The sequence below is a fragment of the Pseudophryne corroboree genome, chromosome 9 (assembly GCF_028390025.1).
Source record: "Pseudophryne corroboree isolate aPseCor3 chromosome 9, aPseCor3.hap2, whole genome shotgun sequence".
NCBI lineage: Eukaryota > Metazoa > Chordata > Amphibia > Anura > Myobatrachidae > Pseudophryne > Pseudophryne corroboree.
Window position 1 is genome coordinate 90,508,242 of NC_086452.1, and position 19,221 is coordinate 90,527,462.

Here is a 19,221-nt window from a genome sequence, read left to right on the forward strand (position 1 = left end):
ACAAAGGATTACACAAGTGGTACTGTGCAGCTGTCAGTGACATATACTGAGAATTACATGCTGAACAAAGGATTACAGAAGTGGTACCATGGAGCTGTCAGTGACATATACTGAGACTTACAACCTGTACAAAGGATTACACAAGTGGTACTGTGCAGCTGTTAGTGACATATACTGAGACTTAAATCCAGTATACAGTAATACATAATTGGTGTGGCACAGGTGTCAGTAACACATACTGAGAATTAAATCCACTATACAGGAATAAGGAGATTTATGTTAGACTTACCATGGTTAAATCTTTTTCTACGATGTACACTGGATTCCACAGGGAATACATCGGGGTGTAGAGTTGGATCTTGATCTGAGGCACCAACAGGCTAAAGCTTTGACTGTTCCCAGGATGCATTGCATCGCCTCCTCTATAACCCCGCCTCCAGGCACTGGAGCTCAGTTTCGTTAACCAGTCCAATGCAGTAGAAGGTAAAACAAACGGTAGATGTTAGTCACATAGAACCACATTCTCACGACAGGAGAAGGGACTAGCGACTAATGCCATACAAACCCAAAGAAGCTAAGTGCGTCAGGTGGGTGCCCTGTGGAATCCAGTGTACCTCGCAGAAAGAGATTTAACCATGGTAAGTCTACCATAAATCTCTTTTTCTGCAGCGGGGTACACTGGGATTCCACCAGGAATACATCAGGGATGCCCTAAAGCAGTTCCTCATGGGAGAGGATGCACTTTAGCGGGCACAAGAACCCGGCGTCCAAAGGAAGCATCCTGGGAGGTGGAAGCATCAAAGGAATAGAACCTTGTGAACGTGTTCACTGAGGACCACGTAGCCACCTTGCACAATTGTTCAGCGGACGCGCCTAGGCGGGCTGCCCAAGAAGGTCCAACAGACCAAGTAGAATGGGCTTTAATAGCAGCAGGAGCTGGAAGACCAGTCTGTGCAAGGGCTTGTGCAATCACCATTCTAATCCATCTGGCCAAGGTTTGCTTATTCGCAGGCCAGCCACATTTGTGAAAACCAAAAAGTACAAAAAGGGTAACTGACCTCCAGAGGGAGGAAGTCCTCTCCACGTAAATACGGAGAGCCCGTACCACATCAAAAAAACCGCTCTTTGGATGACAAAGCAGAAGAGATAAAGGCCGGAACCACAATCTCTTGGTTAAGATGAAAAGATGATACCACGTTAGGTAGATAACTAGAGATGAGCGCCTGAAATTTTTCGGGTTTTGTGTTTTGGTTTTGGGTTCGGTTCCGCGGCCGTGTTTTGGGTTCGAACGCGTTTTGGCAAAACCTCACCGAATTTTTTTTGTCGGATTCGGGTGTGTTTTGGATTCGGGTGTTTTTTTCAAAAAACACTAAAAAACAGCTTAAATCATAGAATTTGGGGGTCATTTTGATCCCAAAGTATTATTAACCTCAAAAACCATAATTTACACTCATTTTCAGTCTATTCTGAATACCTCACACCTCACAATATTATTTTTAGTCCTAAAATTTGCACCGAGGTCGCTGTGTGAGTAAGATAAGCGACCCTAGTGGCCGACACAAACACCGGGCCCATCTAGGAGTGGCACTGCAGTGTCACGCAGGATGTCCCTTCCAAAAAACCCTCCCCAAACAGCACATGACGCAAAGAAAAAAAGAGGCGCAATGAGGTAGCTGTGTGAGTAAGATTAGCGACCCTAGTGGCCGACACAAACACCGGGCCCATCTAGGAGTGGCACTGCAGTGTCACGCAGGATGTCCCTTCCAAAAAACCCTCCCCAAACAGCACATGACGCAAAGAAAAAAAGAGGCGCAATGAGGTAGCTGACTGTGTGAGTAAGATTAGCGACCCTAGTGGCCGACACAAACACCGGGCCCATCTAGGAGTGGCACTGCAGTGTCACGCAGGATGTCCCTTCCAAAAAACCCTCCCCAATCAGCACATGATGCAAAGAAAAAGAAAAGAAAAAAGAGGTGCAAGATGGAATTGTCCTTGGGCCCTCCCACCCACCCTTATGTTGTATAAACAAAACAGGACATGCACACTTTAACCAACCCATCATTTCAGTGACAGGGTCTGCCACACGACTGTGACTGATATGACGGGTTGGTTTGGACCCCCCCCAAAAAAGAAGCAATTAATCTCTCCTTGCACAAACTGGCTCTACAGAGGCAAGATGTCCACCTCATCTTCACCCTCCGATATATCACCGTGTACATCCCCCTCCTCACAGATTATCAATTCGTCCCCACTGGAATCCACCATCTCAGCTCCCTGTGTACTTTGTGGAGGCAATTGCTGCTGGTCAATGTCTCCGCGGAGGAATTGATTATAATTCATTTTAATGAACATCATCTTCTCCACATTTTCTGGATGTAACCTCGTACGCCGATTGCTGACAAGGTGAGCGGCGGCACTAAACACTCTTTCGGAGTACACACTTGTGGGAGGGCAACTTAGGTAGAATAAAGCCAGTTTGTGCAAGGGCCTCCAAATTGCCTCTTTTTCCTGCCAGTATAAGTACGGACTGTGTGACGTGCCTACTTGGATGCGGTCACTCATATAATCCTCCACCATTCTATCAATGTTGAGAGAATCATATGCAGTGACAGTAGACGACATGTCCGTAATCGTTGTCAGGTCCTTCAGTCCGGACCAGATGTCAGCATCAGCAGTCGCTCCAGACTGCCCTGCATCACCGCCAGCGGGTGGGCTCGGAATTCTGAGCCTTTTCCTCGCACCCCCAGTTGCGGGAGAATGTGAAGGAGGAGATGTTGACAGGTCGCGTTCCGCTTGACTTGACAATTTTGTCACCAGCAGGTCTTTCAACCCCAGCAGACCTGTGTCTGCCGGAAAGAGAGATCCAAGGTAGGCTTTAAATCTAGGATCGAGCACGGTGGCCAAAATGTAGTGCTCTGATTTCAACAGATTGACCACCCGTGAATCCTTGTTAAGCGAATTAAGGGCTGCATCCACAAGTCCCACATGCCTAGCGGAATTGCTCCCTTTTAGTTCCTCCTTCAATGCCTCCAGCTTCTTCTGCAAAAGCCTGATGAGGGGAATGACCTGACTCAGGCTGGCAGTGTCTGAACTGACTTCACGTGTGGCAAGTTCAAAGGGCATCAGAACCTTGCACAACGTTGAAATCATTCTCCACTGCACTTGAGACAGGTGCATTCCACCTACTATATCGTGCTCAATTGTATAGGCTCGAATGGCCTTTTGCTGCTCCTCCAACCTCTGAAGCATATAGAGGGTTGAATTCCACCTCGTTACCACTTCTTGCTTCAGATGATGGCAGGGCAGGTTCAGTAGTTTTTGGTGGTGCTCCAGTCTTCTGTACGTGGTGCCTGTACGCCGAAAGTGTCCCGCAATTTTACTGGCCACCGACAGCATCTCTTGCACGCCCCTGTCGTTTTTTAAAAAATTCTGCACCACCAAATTCAAGGTATGTGCAAAACATGGGACGTGCTGGAATTTGCCCATATTTAATGCACACACAATATTGCTGGCGTTGTCCGATGCCACAAATCCACAGGAGAGTCCAATTGGGGTAAGCCATTCCGCGATGATCTTCCTCAGTTGCCGTAAGAGGTTTTCAGCTGTGTGCGTATTCTGGAAAGCGGTGATACAAAGCGTAGCCTGCCTAGGAAAGAGTTGGCGTTTGCGAGATGCTGCTACTGGTGCCGCCGCTGCTGTTCTTGCGGCGGGAGTCCATACATCTACCCAGTGGGCTGTCACAGTCATATAGTCCTGACCCTGCCCTGCTCCACTTGTCCACATGTCCGTGGTTAAGTGGACATTGGGTACAACTGCATTTTTTAGGACACTGGTGAGTCTTTTTCTGACGTCCGTGTACATTCTCGGTATCGCCTGCCTAGAGAAGTGGAACCTAGATGGTATTTGGTAACGGGGGCACACTGCCTCAATAAATTGTCTAGTTCCCTGTGAACTAACGGCGGATACCGGACGCACGTCTAACACCAACATAGTTGTCAAGGACTCAGTTATCCGCTTTGCAGTAGGATGACTGCTGTGATATTTCATCTTCCTCGCAAAGGACTGCTGAACAGTCAATTGCTTACTGGAAGTAGTACAAGTGGGCTTACGACTTCCCCTCTGGGATGACCATCGACTCCCAGCGGCAACAACAGCAGCGCCAGCAGCAGTAGGCGTTACACGCAAGGATGCATCGGAGGAATCCCAGGCAGGAGAGGACTCGTCAGAATTGCCAGTGACATGGCCTGCAGGACTATTGGCATTCCTGGGGAAGGAGGAAATTGACACTGAGGGAGTTGGTGGGGTGGTTTGCGTGAGCTTGGTTACAAGAGGAAGGGATTTACTGGTCAGTGGACTGCTTCCGCTGTCACCCAAAGTTTTTGAACTTGTCACTGACTTATTATGAATGCGCTGCAGGTGACGTATAAGGGAGGATGTTCCGAGGTGGTTAACGTCCTTACCCCTACTTATTACAGCTTGACAAAGGGAACACACGGCTTGACACCTGTTGTCCGCATTTCTGGTGAAATACCTCCACACCGAAGAGCTGATTTTTTTGGTATTTTCACCTGGCATGTCAACGGCCATATTCCTCCCACGGACAACAGGTGTCTCCCCGGGTGCCTGACTTAAACAAACCACCTCACCATCAGAATCCTCCTGGTCAATTTCCTCCCCAGCGCCAGCAACACCCATATCCTCCTCATCCTGGTGTACTTCAACACTGACATCTTCAATCTGACTATCAGGAACTGGACTGCGGGTGCTCCTTCCAGCACTTGCAGGGGGCGTGCAAATGGTGGAAGGCGCATGCTCTTCACGTCCAGTGTTGGGAAGGTCAGGCATCGCAACCGACACAATTGGACTCTCCTTGTGGATTTGGGATTTCAAAGAACGCACAGTTCTTTGCGGTGCTTTTGCCAGCTTGAGTCTTTTCAGTTTTCTAGCGAGAGGCTGAGTGCTTCCATCCTCATGTGAAGCTGAACCACTAGCCATGAACATAGGCCAGGGCCTCAGCCGTTCCTTGCCACTCCGTGTGGTAAATGGCATATTGGCAAGTTTACGCTTCTCCTCCGACAATTTTATTTTAGGTTTTGGAGTCCTTTTTTTACTGATATTTGGTGTTTTGGTTTTGACATGCTCTGTACTATGCCATTGGGCATCGGCCTTGGCAGACGACGTTGCTGGCATTTCATCGTCTCGGCCATGACTAGTGGCAGCAGCTTCAGCACGAGGTGGAAGTGGATCTTGATCTTTCCCTAATTTTGGAACCTCAACATTTTTGTTCTCCATATTTTAATAGGCACAACTAAAAGGCACCTCAGGTAAACAATGGAGATGGATGGATTGGATACTAGTATACAATTATGGACGGGCTGCCGAGTACCGACACAGAGGTAGCCACAGCCGTGAACTACCGCACTGTACTGTGTCTGCTGCTAATATATAGACTGGTTGATAAAGAGATAGTATACTCGTAACTAGTATGTATGTATAAAGAAAGAAAAAAAAACCACGGTTAGGTGGTATATACAATTATGGACGGGCTGCCGAGTGCCGACACAGAGGTAGCCACAGCCGTGAACTACCGCACTGTACTGTGTCTGCTGCTAATATATAGACTGGTTGATAAAGAGATAGTATACTCGTAACTAGTATGTATGTATAAAGAAAGAAAAAAAAACCACGGTTAGGTGGTATATACAATTATGGACGGGCTGCCGAGTGCCGACACAGAGGTAGCCACAGCCGTGAACTACCGCACTGTACTGTGTCTGCTGCTAATATATAGACTGGTTGATAAAGAGATAGTATACTCGTAACTAGTATGTATGTATAAAGAAAGAAAAAAAAACCACGGTTAGGTGGTATATACAATTATGGACGGGCTGCCGAGTGCCGACACAGAGGTAGCCACAGCCGTGAACTACCGCACTGTACTGTGTCTGCTGCTAATATATAGACTGGTTGATAAAGAGATAGTATACTCGTAACTAGTATGTATGTATAAAGAAAGAAAAAAAAACCACGGTTAGGTGGTATATACAATTATGGACGGGCTGCCGAGTGCCGACACAGAGGTAGCCACAGCCGTGAACTACCGCACTGTACTGTGTCTGCTGCTAATATATAGACTGGTTGATAAAGAGATAGTATACTCGTAACTAGTATGTATGTATAAAGAAAGAAAAAAAAACCACGGTTAGGTGGTATATACAAGTATGGACGGGCTGCCGAGTGCCGACACAGAGGTAGCCACAGCCGTGAACTACCGCACTGTACTGTGTCTGCTGCTAATATATAGACTGGTTGATAAAGAGATAGTATACTCGTAACTAGTATGTATGTATAAAGAAAGAAAAAAAAACCACGGTTAGGTGGTATATACAATTATGGACGGGCTGCCGAGTGCCGACACAGAGGTAGCCACAGCCGTGAACTACCGCACTGTACTGTGTCTGCTGCTAATATATAGACTGGTTGATAAAGAGATAGTATACTCGTAACTAGTATGTATGTATAAAGAAAGAAAAAAAAACCACGGTTAGGTGGTATATACAATTATGGACGGGCTGCCGAGTGCCGACACAGAGGTAGCCACAGCCGTGAACTACCGCACTGTACTGTGTCTGCTGCTAATATATAGACTGGTTGATAAAGAGATAGTATACTCGTAACTAGTATGTATGTATAAAGAAAGAAAAAAAAACCACGGTTAGGTGGTATATACAATTATGGACGGGCTGCCGAGTGCCGACACAGAGGTAGCCACAGCCGTGAACTACCGCACTGTACTGTGTCTGCTGCTAATATAGACTGGTTGATAAAGAGATAGTATACTACTAATATTATATATACTGGTGGTCAGGTCACTGGTCACTAGTCACACTGGCAGTGGCACTCCTGCAGCAAAAGTGTGCACTGTTTTAATATAATATAATATTATGTACTCCTGGCTCCTGCTATAACCTATAACTGGCACTGCAGTAGTGCTCCCCAGTCTCCCCCACAATTATAAGCTGTGTGAGCTGAGCAGTCAGACAGATATATAATATATATAGATGATGCAGCACACTGGCCTGAGCCTGAGCAGTGCACACAGATATGGTATGTGACTGACTGAGTCACTGTGTGTATCGCTTTTTTCAGGCAGAGAACGGATATATTAAATAAACTGCACTGTGTGTCTGGTGGTCACTCACTATATAATATATTATGTACTCCTGGCTCCTGCTATAACCTATAACTGGCACTGCAGTAGTGCTCCCCAGTCTCCCCCACAATTATAAGCTGTGTGAGCTGAGCAGTCAGACAGATATATATAATATTATATATAGATAATAGATGATGCAGCACACTGGCCTGAGCCTGAGCAGTGCACACAGATATGGTATGGGACTGAGTCACTGTGTGCTGTGTATCGCTTTTTTCAGGCAGAGAACGGATTATAAATAAAACTGGTGGTCACTATCAGCAAAACTCTGCACTGTACTGAGTACTCCTAATGCTCCCCAAAATTAGTAAATCAAGTGTCTCTCTAATCTATTCTAAACGGAGAGGACGCCAGCCACGTCCTCTCCCTATCAATCTCAATGCACGTGTGAAAATGGCGGCGACGCGCGGCTCCTTATATAGAATCCGAGTCTCGCGATAGAATCCGAGCCTCGCGAGAATCCGACAGCGTCATGATGACGTTCGGGCGCGCTCGGGTTAACCGAGCAAGGCGGGAAGATCCGAGTCGCTCGGACCCGTGAAAAAAAACATGAAGTTCTGGCGGGTTCGGATTCAGAGAAACCGAACCCGCTCATCTCAAGATAACCATGGCGAGTTCTAAGAACTGCCCGATCACGGTGAAAAATCAAAAAGGGGTGGATGACAGGAAAAAGCACCTAAGTCCAACACCTTCCTAGCAGAGGCAATAGCCAGTAAAAACATGACCTTGAGTGTAAGACATTCAAGATCCACAGACTCAAGAGGTTCAAATGAAGACACTTGTAGGGAATTTAAGACAACAGATAGATCCCATGGAGGTACAGGAAGGACATAGGGAGGCTGAATCCGTAAAACACCCAGAGTGAAAGTATGAACGTCAGGAATAGATTCAATTTTCCTCTGAAACCACACCGACAAGGCAGATATATGAACTTTGAGGGAGGCCAGACGAAGGTCTAAATCTAGGCCTCGTTGCAGAAAAGCCAAAAGCCTGGAAGTTTTGAACGACTAGGCATCATAGTTCTTAGCAGCACACCACGTAAAGTAAGAGTTCCAGACCCTGTAATAAATCCGTGCAGAAGATGGTTTGCGGGCCTTCACCATAGTCTGAATAACCACCTCAGAGAATCCTTTGGCCCTCAGGAGTGAAGCTTCAAGAGCCACACCGTCAAAGCCAGTCTGGCCAGGTCCAGATAGACACAAGGGCCCTGAACGAGGAGATCTGGGCATTGAGGAAGTAGAAGAGGACGCTGTATCGACCCTGCATGTCTGAGAACCAATGCCGTCTGGGCCATGCTGGAGTAGCATTCCTCTTTCTTGCTTGAATTTCCGTAGTACCCTTGGCAGGAGTGACACTGGAGGGAACACGTATGGCAGCCGACAGTTCCATGGAATTGCCAGTGCATCCACGAACGCTGCTTGAGGATCCCTTGTCCTTGATCCCACATCAAAAAACCGCTCTTTGGATGACAAAATGCAGGAACCCAGCTAATTAAAACACCTGAGGGTGAATGGGAGGAGTGCCAATCCAGAGGAAGGAAGCCTTGCCTTCCAGTGTAGTATTAGTGTGATCGTATTAGGAATGTTAGGGACCCATGTGATGAAGTCACCTGGTCACGGTACATGGGCCCGCATATTTGCGCAAATGTGTGCTAAGAACTTCAATTATACCCCATGTTAATTTTGAGGGTTTATTTAAATAATTTTTACTATCAGTGTTCTTAGTGCTAAGAGTGTGCATCTGCATCTCTCTTCCTCCAGCATAGTATTAGAAGCCTCAGCATGATAGCACCTCTTGATATCTTTAGTAATAGGATGTGCAATCCAGGTTCCCCCCTTTTTCCACTATATTTGTGTATATATTGTACACTGGAAGGCAAGGCTTCTTTTCTCTGGATTGGCACTCCTCCCATTCACCCTCAGGTGTTTTAATTAGCTGGGTTCCTGCATTTCAGATCACACATTGATAAGGCCCTATTTAGAGGTAAGTCTTGAATAAATTTATAGAATGTGATAGTATTAGGAATGTTAGGGACCCATGTGATGAAGTCACCTGGCCGCGGTACATGGGCCTGCATATTTGCGCAAATATGTGCAAAGAACTTTAATTATACCCCATGTTAATTGTGAGGGTTTATTTAAATTATTTTTACTATCAGTGTTCTTAGTGGTAAGAGTGTGCATCTGCATCTCTCTTCCTCCAGCATAGTATTAGAAGCCTCAGCATGATAGCACCTCTTGATATCTTTAGTAATAGGATGTGCAATCCAGGTTTCCCCCCTTTTTAAGACTACCTTAGCAACCTTCTGATGTTTTAATTTATCAGGTTTCTTAGATGTAGCAGTAAGCTCGATGTCATCATCTATTTTTAGAATCAGCTTAATAGCCTCCACTAGGTCAGGAACATCAACCTGGGTTGTAGATTTCTCATCAGAAGCAACTATATCAGTGTCTGACGGATCAGTATATTCCCCATCCTCATAGGAAGAATTATACAAAATATTCATGGATTGTGAGGAAGAATTGGCCCGCTTAGATGACCCCTTGGCCCCAGAGGGGCGTGGGGTAGACTTGTGTCTAACCAAAGATTGATTCAATTGTTGTAACTGGGTAGACAGAGTGTCCGCCCAGGGCGGATTAACTACAGGGACAATATGTGGCTGTAATGGCATAGGAGGTCCCACAAGGGGCATAAGACGTTACAAGCGTATTCAGCATACTTAAGAACGCTGCCCAAGGTGGGTCCTGATTGGCCACAGGTGCTGCAGGTTGACTGGGAGGTGTATGGCACCCAGCGCCTGAACCAGCAGCTAGCACTTCCCCCTCAGGTAAATCCGTGGTGCCAGCACTGCAGGATGCAGAAGCGTCCACGGATTTCCCGCCCTGTGTGGCAGACATTATAGGGAATGTAGCCTTAGAGCGTGACAGTACAATATAGCCAGACAAACACAATACCTGCAAATAACCCCCTGTGTTACGTGACAGTAAACACAGGACACAAACAGAGGATTTAAATGGTATGAGGTGACTGAAACTCCCAGTAAAAAATACCAAATCGTATATTTTGTGTAGCACATATATATATCTGACTATTGCTCAATTGCTAGACTCTATTCTGCAACCTCTGCTGCCAGGGAAGAAGTCATTCCTTAAAGACACCACCAGCTTTATTAATTTACTATTAGAAATTGATAATGTAACCGATAATACCTTGATGGTATGTCTTGATGTATGTAGCCTATATACCTCTATTGCACATGCAGATGGTCTGGTTGCTATGCAGTCTTTTTTGTATGAATTTTCAGATCCTGGTATATTTGATCTTGAGTTATTCTAACAATTTTTGGAATTAACTTTGTATAGAAATTATTTTTTACATGTTAGCCAATATTTTCTTCTACTCCGCGGTTGTGCTATGGGGTTGACAGTAGCCCCCTCATATGCCAACGTGTATATGTTTGGCTTAGAAGATCAGATTTTCTTGCAGAACCACGAAGTGAATCAGCATATTCGTCTTTACTTTCGGTACATAGATAATATTTTCATGCTGTGGACCGGGGGTGAGGAATCATTGCATGAATTGATGACGCAGAAGAATGGGATGGATTCTTCCATTAAGTACACCTATACCTGTAGTCCTGAGGTCATGCAATTTTTGGATGTTAAAATGATTGTTAACAATGGGCAGATCAGTACCGATGTTTTTTTTAAAGATGCGGATTGAAATACGTTCCTTAAGGCGAATAGCCATCATCCCCCTTCCCCCCCCCCCGCTCTAAAATGTGGGTTGCCGTTATCACAGATGATGAGGGTAGCACATATTGTTAGTGATGCTAAAGTTGTTGCAGATCGCCTAGATTTTTTGATTAGTAAATTTACTGCTCGTGGGTATGATGTTAACTTGTTGCATAGTCAAAAAGAACAAGTGTTAGCTATGTCAAGACCACAGTTATTACAATCGACTAAATGATCAGCCTCTAAGGTTCTCCCTTGGGTCTGTTCTTATTCAGTTGCTAGCCCCATTATTAATCGTGCCACAAAGGCCTATTATTAAGACTGATAAAAAGTTACTGTTTTTCGGTGATACAAGACCTATGGCGGCATTTAAAAGGGGACGTAACCTAAGAGACCGACTTGTGAGGTTGGATATTTCAGGATTTGGTATACCATCTATTCCTAATGTATATAAGAAACCCCCTGGGTGTTATAGTTGTTATGCCTGTGTTACATGTAAATATATGATTACGTGCAAACAGTTTAAGCATCCCCACAGTGATAAATCTTATGACATCCGACATGTGTTGACGTGCAGGACTGATTTTGTAGTGTACATAATTTGTTGTCCATGCGGACTTTACTATGTGGGACAGACATCCCGCATTTTTAGGGACCGGATGGCCCTTCATAGATCTGCTATTGTTATGAGCCACGGCTGTGGCTCATTCCTGTTTTGCATGTCAGTTAGGTATTTTATGTTATTCTTCTGTTCATGTTCCCCGTGGGTGTCATGGGGTGCTCGGAACTCACCCTTAAGGAGGGGATACTGTTATGAACCACGGGTAGTGGTTCATTCCTATTTTATGTTTATAAGTTGTTTCGCAGGCCAGGATTTCCCGTTGCTCTGTTTAAGAGTACTCTTGGTTGCTGCCGCTGGTGAGTCTGTGTAATTGCAGCTTGTTCCCATGTGTTCAGCCTCACCTGGCTGCTAATTGCATCTTGTCAGTTTGGAGTCATGCAACAGGGCAGCTGCATGAGATTATTAATTAGGCCTCTCTGTTATATGCTGGCTCAGTGCTATTCACAGATGCTGGTGATATTTCTGGGTTTCCACTCTGCTTGAGATCTGAGCTTGGTTCCTGCCAGTTCCTGAGCTTCCTGTGTCGATTCCTGTGTCAGTCCCTGTGTCGATTCCTATGTCTGATCCCGTGTCCTGCCGTGAGGCGTTCCTGTCCTGAGGTCCAGTGCCTTTGCCTGTGCCTGGTCAAGTTTCTGGCTTCTTGGTGTCCACCGGTCTGTCGTTTGGGATTCTGCCTGTCCTCCAGTTCTGAGAGTCTGTGTCAGCAGCATTGGGAGTTCCTGTCCTTTTGCCAGTATTCGTACCGGTTCCGTGAGTAGCGGCACTGCCGCGTCCGTCGGCCTAGGCTGCTGTATTCCCTTATTATTTCTGTCACTGGTGTTTTGCAGAGGGTTCTGCTTATGCTGTCACCGCCTGTACACAAAAGTATTGTGTCGGCGTGTGGTCAGCATTTCCTTTGTTGTTCTTTTCCTTTAGCGGCAAGCCGCACATACTTTGGTTTTAGGTTTGTTAGTAGCCCCTGGCCTTGTTGTTTAGTCAGAGGGCCCCTTGTTATCACCCTGTCTCGGTTCACTCTTTGTCTCTCATTAAGACCTGAGGGGGCATCGAAGTTGGGCAGACGTAATCCGCCCTTCAAACGCGGCTGCCATGGGCTCAAGCAACCATAGACTCGCAAGAGTGTACTGACAGCACGGGCGAGACAACGGAGATAGGGCGCCAGGGGCTATTCCCTTTCCATTCCCCTTTCCCAGCATTACGTCCTGGTGCTCTGGACTCGCTTCATAACATTTCCCTTGTTGTGAGCACCAGGAACCTAACAGCTATTCATCTTTCGGGACGCAATTTGGATCAGCCAGTGGCACGCCACTTTATGGAAAAGGGACATACGCTTGCTATGTTACGGTACTTTATGATTGATCACATCCCATTGTCCCTTCGGGGTGGGGATCTTCAGAAGGCGTTGCTCCTGACTGAATCAAAATGGATCTACAGATTAAACACAATGTTTCCTATGGGTCTGAATGACAAGATCAACTGGAACAGTATCATGTAATATAATACAATTGCTGAGTGTAACTCGAGATCTCATTCTTGGAGCCTTTATGTGCCTTTGAATGACAGCAACTTTTTAGCTATATAGACCATCTGCTTTTTTTATTGTGCTTTTTCATTGAGTTTATAATATGTGGTCTTTTTTTGTGGGCAACTCATGGGATTGAGTGCACTGTGTGTTTTTCTTGATGAAGTTTCAAACCATGCATATTGTTTGTCAGTTTTTATCACACTCTTCATGTTTTTAACAGATGTATATTTTTACAATACTGTACTACATAGTTATGTTATTGTATTGTATAACAGCCATTGTCCTTGACTGTCTCTCAGGCGCTACAGGTGTTGGGGATGTATTCTACAACGCTGCTATGGAGCCGCTGAGTATTGGGTTACCACAGCAACCGATGACATCGCCCACCCGGAAGGAAGTCCGTGGTGAGATGCAAGCGGCCCGGTTGCAGTGGATGATATCAGCGGAGACGAGCGGCGATTACGTCAGGTTATATGCCCCGGAACTTGTGGAGGCCCGGGAGTTGGCGGTGGGACTGGCTGATGAGCGCGGGTATTTCAACTTGGTAAGTGGCACTTGTGTTTGTATTGATGTGTCTTGAGAAAGAGGCGGATGCCTCGAAACGTTGACGACAACAGAGACCAGTCTTTTGCATCTTTAACTGCCTCTTGAGTGCCAGTTAGTTATCCCCTTTTGGATGAGTATTGCACGCTGGATTTGGGCACCGAGGCCTGCTGCTATTTGTATGAAAGAGTGCCGGCTGAATTGGCTTAGTATATATATATATATATATATATATAGTGGTGAAGAAAAAACGGCACTCAGGAAACTTCAAAGTAGTAAAGATAATTGGTCTACGTTTCGGAGACCTTTAATCTCTTCGTCAGGACAATACAGAACAACAACAAAAGACATACCTTTATTCAACTCACCCAGGTGCACGCTAAGCCCATCGGCCGCTTCCCGTCGCTGTCCCGCTGGCGTCACCGGAAGTGAACTCACGTCCGCGTCACACGGCTGGTAAAGCTGGGCGAGGGGGCGGGGCGTTGCTATAGTGATACCCATCACCATGGAAACAATGCTGCACAATTATAAACGGAGGAAAATGAAGTGTGAAGCTCTGCTTGTAGTTGAAAAACATAAGTGCATCGGTACTAAATCACTAACTATTACAGCAGTAACATTACATAATAACTGTTATACACAGAGCTTCTAATAGAGGAAATAGTTACAATCAAAAACCATTACTGGTGTAGAGTCCTATGTATCTAGAAAGCAAGTGTAAGATAAATGCTCATTCAACCCAAGCGGCTGCAGTGTTTGTAACTTATAAATCCATTTTGTCTCTAATTGCAATAGTAAGTTGTCCCTATTGCCACCTCTTCTACAGGGGGGTAGTGGTACCCAATCGATCATTTTGTACCTTAGTGCGGCTAAACTGTGGCGAGAATCACGGAAGTGCCTAGCAACCGGTTGATCATTCATTTTATTTTTAGAGGCGGTGTCAGCGCTCTCAATGGCCTTTCTAATACCCGATCGATGGGCAGCCATCCTTTCCTTAAAACTGCGAATTGTTTTACCCACGTACAGTAAGCCACATGGGCATTTGATGTAGTAGACTACATGGGTACTCGAGCAAGTTAAGGGGTAATTAATTTTGAACCTTTTGCCTGAGCGCGGATGTGAAAAATAAGCCCCTGTCTCTAGATATTGGCAAGTCGTGCAATTGATGCACTTAAAATTGCCTGGTTTTCTGGACAAAAAGTGGGTCTGTGGGTGGGCTACAAAACCCGTGATGTCATTGTGAACAACGACATCTTTAATGTTGCGGCCTCTACGGAACCCAGGCATTAGAGTTTTATTCAATAGACCTGGTAGGGTTAAATCACTATTGACAACAGGCCAATACTTTTTGGCTGCTGCCACAAAGGATTCTGAATTTGTTGAGTATTGTTGTGGCCAAATCATTTTATTCTGCAATGAGGATACCCGGTTGTGCTTTAAAGCCTGCTCTCTCGGGTATGCCAGTGCCTTTACTCTCGCTTCACGCAACAGCTTTGGTGGATAGCCCCTCAGTAAGAATTTATTTAACATTAAATTGATTTGTGTTATGGCATCCTGATGATTCGAGCAAATGCGAATGATACGTAAAAACTGAGAAAAAGGCAAACCGCGTTTAAGGGACGGGGGATGCTGGCTATCTGCCTGTAGATAGGTGTTGCGGTCAACCGCCATCTGGTACACATTAGTCACAAGTTGACAATCAACTAAGGAGACTGAAACATCCAAGTAGTGTATATTCTGCTGAGAACTAAACTCAGATGTAAATTTGATGTTTTCATCTCATGTGTTGAGGTCAACCAAGAACTGTCTAAGCTCAGGTTCTGGACCAGTCCAGAACATACACACATCATCGATGTAGCGGCAGTAAAAAGATATATACTGCATCCTCAGTGGGTCAGAGAAGAATAACTCCTTTTCAATTGCAAACATGAAAATGTTAGCGAAGCTTGGTGCCACGCAAGATCCCATTGCACACCCAAGCAACTGGATGTACAATGAGCCATCAAAGAGAAAATAATTTCTCTTTAGTGTCAATTCCATCAATGTAAGAAACAGGTCTAGATCTGGGCCCTTGTAATGTACGTTACCTGTAAGGTACGTCCTAAGAATTTGCAGACCCCTCTGATGGGGGATGTTAGTATATAAACTAACTATGTCTATGGTGCACATTATAGTTTGTGCTTCCACTGGATTAAGCTTTTGCAATTTTAGGATATAGGCAGTAGTATCCTTTAGGAAGGTCTCCTCGGCTTGGACAACAGGCTGCAAGTAATGGTCTAGGAATTGGGATACCGCATAGTAGATAGAATCCCTTTGGTGAGTCCAGTTCACAGTATTCTAAGACGCCCAATTTTTATAAAAAATCCACGTATGATCCCCCCTCCACAAATACTGCTATTAAAGTATTTGTACAGCGTTTGGAGAATGAGGTCACCAATGCAAGTAGGCTTGATATTAAACATCATAACCTCACATTACCAGAACGCAAGGCACTAAGTGACCTGAGTACATATCAAGATATCGTTGTGGGTTCCGGTATGAATGGTCGACCATGTTATGGTCGACAGTCATTGGGTCGACCACTATTGGTCGACATTGACATGGTCGACATGGACACATGGTCGACACATGAAAGGTCGACATATGAAAAGGTCGACATGAGTTTTTTAACTTTTTTTGGTGTCGTTTTTTGCGTAAAGTGACTGGGAACCCCAATTAGTGCACCGCGTTCGCTCGCCATGCTTCGGGCATGGTGCCTTCGCTTCGCTCGGCACACTTTACCGTTCCAATCGTAGTCCATGTGGATCGTAAAGTATGGAAAAGTTCCCCAAAAGAAAAAAAGTTAAAAAACTCATGTCGACCTTCTCATGTGTCGACCTTTCATGTGTCGACCATTTTCATGTGTCGACCATGTGTCCATGTCGACCAATAGTGGTCGACCTAATGACTGTCGACCATAACATGGTCGACCATTTGAACGGATACCATCGTTGTGCGGGTGGCTGATAAGGGAGGGGGTTTGGTCGTATTGAATGTGGAGGATTATAGGGCTGAGGCGTTAAGACAGCTTTCTGACACCAATGTATACAAACGGCTTGATCAAGACCCTACAGAGTCTTTCCAGCAGGAACTCTTCCAAGTCTTGGACACAACTAAGGGGTTGTTATACCCAAAACACAGGAATTCCCTTAAACGGAATTGGCCGAAGTTACCGGTCTTTTATTTAATCCCTAAGCTGCATAAAGATCCTCAAAAGCCGCCAGGGAGACCTATAATTGCGGCAAGGGATTCTATCTACTATGCGGTATCCCAATTCCTAGACCATTACTTGCAGCCTGTTGTCCAAGCCGAGGAGACCTTCCTAAAGGATACTACTGCCTATATCCTAAAATTGCAAAAGCTTAATCCAGTGGAAGCACAAACTATAATGTGCACCATAGACGTAGTTAGTTTATATACTAACATCCCCCATCAGAGGGGTCTGCAAATTCTTAGGACGTACCTTACAGGTAACATACATTACAAGGGCCCAGATCTAGACCTGTTTCTTACATTGATGGAATTGACACTAAAGAGAAATTATTTTCTCTTTGATGGCTCATTGTACATCCAGTTGCTTGGGTGTGCAATGGGATCTTGCGTGGCACCAAGCTTCGCTAACATTTTCATGTTTGCAATTGAAAAGGAGTTATTCTTCTCTGACCCACTGAGGATGCAGTATATATATTTTTACTGCCGCTACATCGATGATGTGTGTATGTTCTGGACTGGTCCAGAACCTGAGCAGAGACAGTTCTTGGTTGACCTCAACACAGGAGATGAAAACATCAAATTTACATCTGAGTTTAGTTCTCAGAATATACACTACTTGGATGTTTCAGTCTCCTTAGTTGATTGTCAACTTGTGACTAATGTGTACCAGAAGGCGGTTGACCGCAACACCTATCTACAGGCAGATAGCCAGCATCCCCCGTCCCTTAAACGCGGTTTGCCTTTTTCTCAGTTTTTACGTATCATTCGCATTTGCTCGAATCATCAGGATGCCATAACACAAATCAATTTAATGTTAAATAAATTCTTACTGAGGGGCTATCCACCAAAGCTGTTGCGTGAAGCGAGAGTAAAGGCACTGGCATACCCGAGAGAGCAGGCTTTAAAGCACAACCGGGTATCCTCATTGCAGAATAAAATGATTTGGCCACAACAATACTCAACAAATTCAGAATCCTATTGGCCTGTTGTCAATAGTGATTTAACCCTACCAGGTCTATTGAATAAAACTCTAATGCCTGGGTTCCGTAGAGGCCGCAACATTAAAGATGTCGTTGTTCACAATGACATCACAGGTTTTGTAGCCCACCCACAGACCCACTTTTTGTCCAGAAAACCGGGCAATTTTAAGTGCATCAATTGCACGACTTGCCAATATCTAGAGACAGGGGCTTATTTTTCACATCCGCGCTCAGGCAAAAGGTTCAAAATTAATTACCCCTTAACTTGCTCGAGTACCCATGTAGTCTACTACATTAAATGCCCATGTGGCTTACAGTACGTGGGTAAAACAATTCGCAGTTTTAAGGAAAGGATAGCTGCCCATCGATCGGGTATTAGAAAGGCCATTGAGAGCGCCGACACCGCCTCTAAAAATAAAATGAATGATCAACCGGTTGCTAGGCACTTCCGTGATTCTCGCCACAGTTTAGTGGACTAAGAAAATGATCGATTGGGTACCCCCCTGTAGAAGAGGTGGCAATAGGGACAACTTACTATTGCAATTAGAGACAAAATGGATTTATAAGTTACAAACACTGCAGCCGCTTGGGTTGAATGAGCATTTATCTTACACTTGCTTTCTAGATACATAGGACTCTTTACACCAGTAATGGTTTTTGATTGTAACTATTTCCTCTATTAGAAGCTCTGTGTATAACAGTTATTATGTAATGTTACTGCTGTAATAGTTAGTGATTTAGTACCGATGCACTTATGTTTTTCAACTACAAGCAGAGCTTCACACTTCATTTTCCTCTGTTTATCATTGTGCAGCATTGTTTCCATGGTGATGGGTATCACTATAGCAACGCCCCGGCCCCCCGCCCAGCTTTACCAGCCGTGTGACGCGGACATGAGTTCACTTCCGGTGACGCCAGCGGGACGGCGACGGGAAGCGGCCGATGGGCTTAGCGTGCACCTTGGTGAGTTGAATAAAGGTATGTCTTTTGTTGTTGTTCTGTATTGTCCTGACGAAGGAGATTAAAGGTCTCCGAAACGTAGACCAATTATCTTTACTACTTTGAAGTTTCCTGAGTGCCGTTTTTTCTTCAACACTATATCTATTTACGATTCTGGCACCGGGACCAGTTGAGACACCTGTTGGAGTGCCGGACACCCATGTTTCCTGGGTGGGATCGTCGTCATGGACACGGACTTTTACATTGCAGAATGTGATCGTCTACTGGCTGACAGTGATACATACAGCGAACTGCCAGCCGACCCTACCCATGAGTTTAAATCCGAGCTGGATGACATTTTAAGTTCAGCTTTGTCTGAAGGGCTTATTTCACAAGAAATATATAATAACTTGTGC